The sequence below is a fragment of the Schistocerca cancellata genome, chromosome 2 (genome assembly GCF_023864275.1).
Source record: "Schistocerca cancellata isolate TAMUIC-IGC-003103 chromosome 2, iqSchCanc2.1, whole genome shotgun sequence".
Lineage (NCBI taxonomy): Eukaryota > Metazoa > Arthropoda > Insecta > Orthoptera > Acrididae > Schistocerca > Schistocerca cancellata.
Genome location: NC_064627.1, coordinates 1058984747 through 1058994007, shown reverse-complemented (window position 1 = coordinate 1058994007; position 9261 = coordinate 1058984747). Strand labels below are relative to the sequence as shown.

General features: G+C 46.6%; 1 non-coding gene across 1 annotated transcript; it reads right to left on the bottom strand.

Moving 5' to 3' along the window:
* Nucleotides 1-3552: 3552 nt before the first annotated feature.
* On the bottom strand, nt 3553-3626 carry Trnat-ugu (transfer RNA threonine (anticodon UGU)). Its single transcript has one exon. It is a non-coding gene; the product is annotated as a tRNA-Thr (tRNA).
* Between the last annotated feature and the right edge of the window lie 5635 nt (nt 3627-9261).

Sequence of the window (9261 nt, the reverse complement as noted above, 5' to 3'; positions counted from 1 at the left end):
GAACGATGGGTTCGATGACGGTTTGGATGTACCGTGCACTATTCAGTGTCCCCTCGACGATCACCAGTGGTGTACGGCCAGTGTAGGAGATCGCTCCCCACACCATGATGCCGGGTGTTGGCCCTGTGTGCCTCGGTCGTATGCAGTCCTGATTGTGGCGCTCACCTGCACGGCGCCAAACACGCATACGACCATCATTGGCACCAAGGCAGAAGCGACTCTCATCGCTGAAGACGACACGTCTCCATTCGTCCCTCCATTCACGCCTGTCGCGACACCATTGGAGGCGGGCTGCACGATGTTGGGGCGTGAGCGGAAGACGGCCTAACGGTGTGCGGGACCGTAGCCCAGCTTCATGGAGACGGTTGCGAATGGTCCTCGCCGATACCCCAGGAGCAACAGTGTCCCTAATTTGCTGGGAAGTGGCGGTGCGGTCCCCTACGGCACTGCGTAGGATCCTACGGTCTTGGCGTGCATCCGTGCGTCGCTGCGGTCCGGTCCCAGGTCGACGGGCACGTGCACCTTCCGCCGACCACTGGCGACAACATCGATGTACTGTGGAGACCTCACGCCCCACGTGTTGAGCAATTCGGCGGTACGTCCACCCGGCCTCGCTCAAAGTCCGTCAACTGCACATACGGTTCACGTCCACGCTGTCGCGGCATGCTACCAGTGTTAAAGACTGCGATGGAGCTCCGTATGCCACGGCAAACTGGCTGACACTGACGGCGGCGGTGCACAAATGCTGCGCAGCTAGCGCCATTCGACGGCCAACACCGCGGTACCTGGTGTGTCCGCTGTGCCGTGCGTGTGATCATTGGTTGTACAGCCCTCTCGCAGTGTCCGGAGCAAGTATGGTGGGTCTGACACACCGGCGTCAATGTGTTCTTTTTTCCATTTCCAGGAGTGTAGATCTCGCCGCATAGAAAACCGCCTTTGTTTCAGTGACTGCCACCCCAACTCGCGTATCGTATCAGTGACATTCTCACCCCTATTGCGCGATATAGACTATGTTCTAAAATGTGTTCATATCCTTTCTCATTTTGCATTTTCTTAAGCGCAACAAGGGGACCATATCCTAATCACAATAAACGTATCACCACCTCCTCCGAACCACAGTGTTGGCACTGCACATGATGGCAGCTAACGTTCTTCAGACAGCATTCGCCAAACGTGAACCTTCCCATTGGACTATTAGAGGATGTGTGATTCGACACTCCACATCTTTCCTTTCGGCCAACCACTGTCCAGTGGCTTCACTCTTTTCATCACCTGAAGCGTTGCATAGCATTCACTACATGAAAGAGGAGCTGCTCGACCATTCTACCCCGTTCTTGTTAGCTGCCCACGCATAGTCACTGTGCTAGATGGGTTGATGGTAGCACTTTGGATCTCACGATTGATTCCTGCTGTTCAGTTGATGCGACTTTTTGACAACCATCCTCCACAATGTTCGACGATTCCTGTCCTCCAGCACACGACGTGTGCCTATACTCGGTTTAGTAGTGGTTGCTCCATCGCGTTTCCACTTCACAATCACGTCACCAAAAGTCGACATGTGCAGCTTTAGAAGGGTTGAATTGTCAGTAGTGGATTTATTACTCATGCAACATCTGAATTATTTAAAGAGACATCGAACGTATATCGAAAAGACCGATTAGACGCCATACGAGCGGAGTTCTCATAAGTGTCGACAAGAACATTGTGGTTATTAAATGTTCAAATGGCTCTAAGCACTATGGGACTTAACATCTGAGGTTCAGATGTTCAAATGTGTGTGAGATCTTATGGGACTTAACTGCTAAGGTCATCAGTCCCTAAGCTTACACACTACTTAACCTAAATTATCCTAAGGAACTCGAGGGGAACTCGAACCTCCGCCGGGACCAGCCACACAGTCCATGACTGCAGTGCCCTAGACCGCTCGGATAAACCCGCGCGGCTAACATCTGAGGTCATCAGTCCCCTATACTCAGAACTACTTAAACCTAACTAACCTAAGGACATCACACACATCCATGCCCTAGACAGGATTCGAACCTGCGACCGTAGCAGCAGCGCGGTTCCGGACTGCCTAGAACCGCTCGGCCACAGCGACCAGCTTGTGGCTATCAAGGTCGAAAGTGAATCTGACGGTGAAGTTATGTGGACACGAGTAGCAGGCGTAGGTGAACTCAAGCTAATTATTGAATGTTTTTACTGGCCACCTGATTGCGACGTAACAGCTGTAGAGTCTTTCAATGGAAGTCTACGCTCAGTGGGGCGGAAATACCCACATTAGCAATATTTGTTGCAGGCGACTTCAACTCAGCGAGGATAGAGTGGGACGTCTATATATTCTCTGCAGGGGCTACTGACAGGTCGTCTCTTGAAGCAGTTTTAAACATGTTTTCCCAAAGCATGTCTTGAGCAGCTAGTTTGGCAGCCCACATCACAATGGAAATATTTTACAACCTGAAGCTACAAACAGCTCGGACTTTATCGACGCTGTCAGTATAAAGAGACGTATTAGTGATCAAGATGTCGTGATAGCAACGATAGTTACTAAAGTTAACAAATCAATCAAGTAAGCTACACGAGTATTTTTGCTAGAAAGAGTAAATAAACAGTTGCTAACGTACCACTTACACAATTAACTGACATCATTTAGTTTCAGGATGATAGAAGCAGAGGAATTATGGGCAGTATTTGAACGGACTGTAAATCGTGCTCTGTAGAAGTATGTGCTGAGAAAGTAGATTAAGGAGGAAAAGACCCATCGTGATTTAATAACTGCATTCGAAAAATGCTGAGAAAGGAAAGACTGTTGCATTCTTGGTTCAAAAGAGAACGCGCAAATGACGACAGACAGAAGTTAATGGAGGTTCGTGCATCTCTAAAAATATCCATGCGCGGAACATACAACTACCATCGTCAGACCTTCGCAATGGTTCTGTCAGAGAACCCGACAATGTACTAGTCCTACTAAAATCACCAAGCGGCTCGAAGCCTTCCATTCAGTCACTCGTTGACCGGTCAGATGTGACAACAGAAGGTAGCAAAAGGAAAGCTGAAGTGTTAAATTTCATATTTAAAATCGTTCACGCTGGAGGATCGTACAAACACACCGTCGTTTGACCATCGCACAGACTCCCGCACGGAGGACATAGCAACACGCGTCCCTCGCGTAGAGGAACAACTGAAAAAGTTGAAAACAAATTAGTCGGCAGGTCCGGATGGAATCACAGTTTGATTTTATAGAGAGCACTCTACGGCACTGGTCCCTTACTTAGGTTGCATTTATCGGGAATATCTTACCCGGCGCAAAGCGCCAGGGGACCGGAAAAAAGCGCAGGTGACCCGTGTGTATAAGAAGGGTAAAAGAACGGAACTGAAAAATTACAAATACACTTAATATCGGTTTACTGCAGAATTCTTGAACTTATTCTCTCTTCAAATATAATAAATCAGTGGCTTACCAGGCAAATCAAGTGAATAGATGATGACTAACTGAAACCCTCAGCTGCCGACAGGTGTTGTTGATATACCTCGATGTGGTCAGCTGAAAATGTGTGCCCCGACCGGGACTCGAACCCGGGATTTCCTGCTTACATGGCAGACGCTCTATCCATCTGAGCCACCGAGGATACAGATGAATAGCGTGTAGAGTCCCGGTCGGGGCACACATTTTCAGCTGTCCACATCGAGGTAAATCAACAACACCTGTCGGTAGCTGAGGGTTTCAGTTAGTCATCATTTATTCCAGGGAATAGCTGCACGGTCAACAACAGTAATCTGTTCTTTCGAGAACAGTTACTGTCTTCATATACAAATCAAGTGAATTCAAGAATTCAGTTGGATGACTGACAGCATCTATTGTCGTTGTGCACTGTGCTGGAACTGCAGCCTGCGAGTGTCCACGTAACTAGCTCTGTTAAAACGTTAAGGTACCACCCCGTCCCAGTGCACGAGAATGTCGAGAAAAAATATAAATTAAAGAAAAGTGATAATTACTCGAGGAGAGGCGCAACAGAATTCTGTTCAATCTCTCAGAGGAACACAGATTCCCAGAAACACTGCACGAACAACGATGTGACCAATAAGCAATCGTATGCTTAATCGAATTGGTGATTGTACCTCCCAGCACTATAGCACACCTTTTCTTAAATGAATCTTCTTTAGTACATGCTTATTTACAAAAAGAGCCATCAAAAGTGAACCATCAACATACGACGGAGAGAATGCATAAGTCAGCTCACTACTCATGAAGTATCTTTTTTTGTAAAGAATTCTCTCAGTACATGTATTGTATGTATACGCGAATCACTGAGTTTCCAGATCAGCTTCACTCACATCTGGGCGACCCTGATCCAGATGTTGGCACCATTTCACTACCGGCTGGAGGTGACACTGCATCTGGTTCGTATAGCGCCAGAATGTCACGATGAATCCGTGTGCAGTTTTGTTCACAAAAATCGTACTGTCCCGTCTACTATAACTTTGGTGTTCGTTTCGAGTTACCACGACATTTCAACCGCACCCTTTGATCACCCATCATCTTTACAACAGAAGAGCCAAGTCTGCAGGAAACCCTGAATATGTACTCTTGTTCTGGCAATGCGCCACTCTTCTTGCGCAATGGTCTTCGCGCGGGACGACGGGCCTAATATTTTGTCTGCGCTGCCTACGTAAATTTGGATGTCCTGCAGCTGCTTTACCTTTTTTACGACGATTAAACTTATTCGGTGATGCATTCCATGCGTAGATGTAGGCACTTCAGAGTAAAGTAGCGTCTCGCCAAACATATCGACCGCGCACAAGGAGAAAAAAGCAGTGAACGCTGTTGGCTGCCGTGACAGGGCTCTTGTAGGTGCATTTTCTGTTCTGAAGTACACGCGCTGTCCATTTTTCGAGGTACTCTGCCAAATGATCAACTCCTGGAATTCGTTCACGTACCGAAAATGAGAAACACTGTCATACAGCTTCATTGTTACTAAAGTAGATACTGGTCGATTCCATTGAGAGCTGTCGTTGCATATTCCACTCCAAAAAGAGCCGCATCTCTTCCTTTGTTGACATCTTTGCAGATGTACCTGATAGATTTCAATGAATTGGAATACTCGACATAGATGTGTGATTTGTAGGTTTTCGAGAGTAACGGTGAACATGGTACAACCCAACGATTATCGACTTCAACATCATTGTTTCGTACTTTTAAAGTCATGGACTTCTTGCTATCTTCAGTTGATCGTCGACCATAGAGTGGATATCCGTCAATGCCGGAGACAGCCTCGCCAACTAAGTCTCTTGGGTATCTTTTCGTGCATTTCCCGTCAGAAACGCATGGTGAATTGTGGCTGGGTAACCCACATGGACCATGAATCATAAGTAGGCTTGTAGAAAAACGTGTGCCTGTAGCAATCCTCTCTGTTGCCATTCAGTGGAACATATCTAGCAGCTTGCCTCTTCAAAAACAAGATGCTGGATAATGAAACACATTAAAGATTTCGATTTTTTGTTTAAAGACACGGGCGGCAATATCGTGAGATCTGTTGATGATTGCCCAGTTTGCAAAAGTTCTTTTAATTCATCAGCCGGCCGTTGTGGCCGTGCGGTTCTAGGCGCTTCAGTCTGGAACCGCCTGACTGCTACAGTCGCAGGTTCGAATCCTGCCCCGGGCCTGGATGTATGTGATGTCCTTAGGTTAGTTAGGTTTAAGTAGTTCTAAGTTCTAGGGGACTGATGACCACAGATGTTAAGTCCCATAGTGCTCAGAGCCACTTGAACCATTTTAATTCATCCCGGGTAGGGTTGCGTGTGAATGTAATTAAAAAATCTCGGCGGCCTTATGTGCGATGTGCGAACATGTCCTGTCTTTGCAACTTGTTCGTGTTCACGCATATGCCACGGATTCTCCGTGAATGTGACTGGAAGTACGACCGTTTTCCTCAACTGCATCACATAAATCAATGTAGTCTTCGGAATGCCACTTGGTTTGATGTACTGTAATGTAAATGAGGCGTTCCGTTTCAGTTTTCGCACTCATATCGACAATCTCCTTACAATAGCCGACATTTCAAGATATGATTTTAGTGTTTTCACGAATCATCAGTCGATGTGCGTAATAATTGATGGCACTGACTTATTTGTTTCCTTATCTGTTTGTGGATTTCTCAATTGGATGTTGAGATTGTATCCATCTCCTCCCTGCCAGAATAAAATCTAGCAGTCCGTCCTATGAGCATTGAGTTTATAATACTCACTGAATACAACAATTTTTTGATGGAAAATTATATCACGCGAGATAAATTTTGTTGTCAGTTATAACTATCGCCTCTTCATCAATTGTTTGTGCAATTCTACAGCATTTCATGTTGACCTACAGGTGTTTCGTCTGCTCTAATTACAACTTTATAGTCATCATCTGGCATTTGTTCAAGGGCAGTTCTGAACAATCGAATTAATTCGTTGTGCTGGTCGAATGAAGTTTGCAACGCAGCGACGATTTTTTCATTTGGTGCCCGTACTGAACCGTCAACGTTGATCTATTTGTTCATCAGCGTTTCCGATAAAATAAATATGAATCAATTTGTGATTTGCGTCCAGCAGTGGTATCACGGATCATGCACGATGATAAAGATTTGCCTTTGCAATTTGAATGTTGTCCTGTAAATTTTGCGGACGATATTTATTGTGTCAAACTATGTCATCTGGAAATATGAATTGAACTTGCTTGGGTTTGCCAAGAAATATTTCGTTTGGCTTATGTCACCTTATATAGATGTTGATAACGGTTCGGATGGTGAATGTAATTCTGGCGATTTTACTTTTCCACCTGCCCAGCACATTCCTGGTGTTTCATTCTTATACTACTGGCCATTAAAATTGCTACACCAAGAATAAATGCAGATGATAAACGGGTATTCATTGGACAAATATATTATACTAGAACTGACATGTGATTACGTTTTCACGCAATTTGGCTGCATAGACCCTGAGAAATCAGTACCCAGAACAAGCACCTCTTGCCGTAATAACGGCCTTGATACGCCTGGGCATTGAATAAAACAGAGATTCGATGGCGTGTACAGATACAGTTTCCCATGCAGCTTCAACACAATACCACAGTTCATCAAGAGTAGTGACTGGCGTATTGTGACGAGCCAGTTGCTCGGCCACCATTGGCCAGACGTTTTCAATTGGTGAGAAATCTGGAGAATGTGCTGGCCGGGACAGCAGTCGAACATTTTCTGTATCCAGAAAGGCCCGTACAGGACCTGCAACATTCGGTCGTGCATTATCCTGGTGAAATGTAGGGCTTCGCAGGGATCGAATGAAGGGTAGAGCCACATCTGAAATGTAACGTCCACTGTTCAAAGTGCCGTCAGTGCGAACAAGAGGTGACCGAGACGTGTAACCAATGGCACCCCATACGATCACGCAGGGTGATACGCCAGTATGGCGATGACGAATACACGCTTCCAATGTGCGTTCACCACGATGTCCCCAAACACGGATGCGACCATCATGATGCTGTAATCAGAACCTGGATTCATCCGAAAAAATGACGTTTTGCCATTCGTGCACCCAGGTTCGTCGTTGAGTACACCATCGCAGGCGCTCCTATCTGTGATGCAGCGTGAAGGGTAACCGCAGCCACGGTCTCCGAGCTGATTGTTCACGCTGCTGCAAACGTCGTCGAACTGTTCGTGCAGATGGTTGTTGTCTTTCAAACGTCCCCATCTGTTGACTCAGGGATCGAGACGTGGCTGCACGATCCGTTACAGCCATGCGGAAAACATGCCTGTCATCTCGACTGCTAGTGACACGAGGTCGTTGGGATCCAGCACGGCGTTCCGTATTACCCTCCTGAACCCACCGATTCCATATTCTGCTAACAGTCATTGGATCTCGACCAACGCGAGCAGCAATGTCGCGATACGATAAACCGCAATCGCGATAGGCTACAATCCGACCTTTATGAAAGTCGGAAACGTGGTGGTGCGCATTTCTCCTCCTTACACGAGGCATCACAACGACGTTTCACCAGGCAACGCCGGTCAACTGCTGTTTATGTATGAGAAATCGATTGGAAACTTTCCACATGTCAGCACGTTGTAGGTGTCGCCACCGGCGCCAACCTTGTGTGAATGCTCTAAAAAGCTAATCATTTTCTGTCGGTTAAATTTCGCGTCTGTAGCACGTCGTCTTCGTGGTGTAGGAATTTTAATGAGCAGTAGTGTAAATTTGAGGACACTGCAATACACGCATAATTTATTCATTTTTACCAGCCACACTTGCATGCAGACCAGAATCATAATTAGCACCGTAATTGAATGCAACAAGAAGTATGTGAAGCGTACAATAAGTAATATAACACTTTTTTTCTGAAAGCAGGTTGGCTGAAAGCAGGTTGGCTTTATTGAGGATTACAGTACACCATATTATTCCACACTCTTTTGGCTACAAAACCCTATTTTTCAACATAATCTCCGTTCAATGCGACGGCCTTACGCCACCTTACTGGGGCGGCCCGCATGGTACCACTTCACTCGTGGACGTCGGAGCCAACGTGTTGCTTCATCAATAACCTCCTCAACATCCACGTACTGCTTACTGCGGAAAGCTTCCTTCATTGGACCAAATAGACGGAAGTCGGAAGGTGCGAGATCTGGGCTGTTCAAATGGCTCTGAGCACTATGGGACTTAACTGCTGAGGTCATCAGTCCCCTAGACTTAGAACTACTTAAACCTAACTAATCTAAGGACATCACACACATCCATGCCGGAGGCAGGATTCGAACCTGCGACCGTGGCGGTCGTGCGGTTCCAGACTGTAGCGCCTGGAACCGCTCGGCCACTCCGGCCGTCATACGGGCTGTAGGGTGGATGAGGAAGAACGGACCATTGAAGTTTTGTGAGCTCTCGGGTGTGTGACTTCTGTGAGACCTCGCGTTGTCATGAGGAAGGAGAAGCCCGTTTGCATTTTTGTGGCGATGAACACGTTAAAGTTGTTTGTACAACAACACTTACAAGTTGATCGTTGCACCATGTACGGCTCTCCCCGTCGGAGGTTCGAGTGTGTGTGTTGTCTTTAGCGTCAGTCAGTTTAAGTTAGATTAAGTAGTGTGTAGGCTTAGGGACCGATGACCTCAGCAGTTTGGTCCCACAAGACCGTGCCACAAATTTCCAATTTTCGTTGCACCATGAGGGAGGAAATCGAAAAGAACAACCCTTTCAGACTCCCAGAAGACCGTCGCCATGACTTTATCGGCTGAGGAT